This window comes from Tupaia chinensis, unplaced genomic scaffold (assembly GCF_000334495.1).
Source record: "Tupaia chinensis unplaced genomic scaffold, TupChi_1.0 Scaffold000651_1, whole genome shotgun sequence".
NCBI classification, from domain to species: domain Eukaryota; kingdom Metazoa; phylum Chordata; class Mammalia; order Scandentia; family Tupaiidae; genus Tupaia; species Tupaia belangeri.
The window spans coordinates 341,668-343,703 of record NW_006160172.1 but is presented as its reverse complement, the minus strand read 5'-3'; the positions used below and the strand labels follow the sequence as shown (position 1 = coordinate 343,703).

At 38.7% G+C, this 2,036-nt stretch overlaps 1 pseudogene; it reads right to left on the bottom strand.

Annotated features, from left to right (window-relative positions):
- Positions 1-614: 614 nt before the first annotated feature.
- On the bottom strand, positions 615-1,809 carry LOC102498018 (dnaJ homolog subfamily A member 1 pseudogene; annotated as a pseudogene).
- Positions 1,810-2,036: the final 227 nt, after the last annotated feature.

Sequence of the window (2,036 nt, the reverse complement as noted above, 5' to 3'; positions counted from 1 at the left end):
AGATGGCACAACAGAAGGGAATGCAGTTCTAGAGGTGTAAGCCCTATGAACCAGCACACTATGATAAGCCCCTTTAGAAAGGTATTGTTTTTTTTATCACTGATGCCACAGGGTAAATTATATTATGCCATCCATCTTCAGGTTGAAGTAATAAAATAAATGCAGTGGCATCACAATGAGTCTTACCTAATACAAATATCACACATTTGCCTACATTTTTTTTCTTCTGATTACCAGTTATATACAGGATTTTAATTTCATAGCTTGACAATGAGGGGTCATACACTGAAGTCAATACATATACCTAGTATTTTAGTCTAAGCTCATCAATGTACATAGCTGAAGTCAATGACAAGGAATGGCCTAACAAATGCTAGGGGAACTTTGTAGTTTTTACAGCTGTTAAAACTGCATCTTGCACGCTGAAGTCATCATACACACAGGGAAAAATCAGCTTTTATATTTGCCCTTATCCTTCATTTAACTTTTAAAAGCACTACTATAGATGAAAATTAAAGTAAAAACAATAGCAAGTAGTGAGCATATTATGATTATAGTCCTTCACTTATTCACTACTGCATATAAAATGCCAGCAGTGTTGTTTACTGGCCCCATTAAGAGGTTTGACACTGAACACCACCTTGGGGAGGATGATCATCATCTTCATATGCTTCTCCATTGTAATGGTGCCATCTTTTCTGATTTGGATAAAAGTCCACCAGTTCTACCTGGTCCATCTCGTTGATCTCTTCTACTTCTTTCCTTTCAGGTAGAAGTTTTTCTAGCAAAGAGAGTTTATCAGGAGACAGAAAGCCATTATCAGGGAAGTTTACCTTAAATTCAAAGATCAGGCAACCCTTTTCATATGGTCTATGATAAATTAGCATGCTTTCACTTAACACACACTTATATCTCCATGCTTGACAGTCTGACCTAGATGAGAGGTGATGACTATGGTTCGGTTTTCAAGAGTGGAAATTGGCTTCTGGAAGCCGTACAATGTTTCAACCAGCCGTATATCCATACACAAGAAAAGGTCTTCTCCTCGTCAACTAAAAACAACATGATCTTTCAGATCTAATACAGTAATAATGTCTCCTGGCTCCATTCCTGGTTCTTGATCTCCTTCATCATGGAATGTTATCTTTTGGCCATCTTTCATGCCTTTGTCAATATGAACTCCTAAAATCTTTTTTCTCTTGAACTATCTTCCTTCCATTGTAACTTTTACATCTATCTTTAGGACTGATCTGTTCTCCATGGCCTTGGCACTCCATACATACAGATTGAATTTGCTGAACTATTCCAGGTCCTATCTGATGAATTCTTATTTGCATTCCAGTACCTCAGCAATTGGGACAACACCCTACTACTCTTTTCTTACCACCTTGGCCTTCACATTTGTCACAAATCACATTCTTTTGCAGGGCCAGTTTTCTTGTTACACCATTATATAAATCTTCTAAGGTTACCAACAGCTGATGTACAACATTTTAACCTCTTCTTTCTCTCTGAATCCTTCCTCCTCCTTCAAAAAAACGTGTCGAAGATGTCCATTGGAGAACCAAAACTACCACCTGCTCCCCCCTCTTTAATTACCTGCTCTCATACTTTATCATATATTTCCCTCTTCTTCATATCAGAGAGAACTTCATAAGCTTGAGAAATCTGTTTAAACTTCTCATCTTCATTTGGAGTCTTATTAGGGTGGTACTTCAAGGCCAGTTTCCTGTAAGCCTTCTTCAATTCTTCCTGGGTAGCATTGGGTTTGACCCCCAAAACATCATAGTAAGTCATTTCTTTCATCATTTTCTACAGGCAGTGAGTGGGCTGAGGCTGGTGTGGAGGACTGGGAAGGTGCATGTAGCTGTGCACAGCTCAGGCAGCCATAGCTCCTCAGCTTCTGACCAAGCAAGCGTTCTGTAAAGTTCTGCCCAGTACACCACAGCCATCGTCTTTTGTAGCCTTCTATGTCTTCTTTTGAGAAATGTCTCTTAGATTACTTGCCATTTTTAAATGGAATTACTTACTTTGTT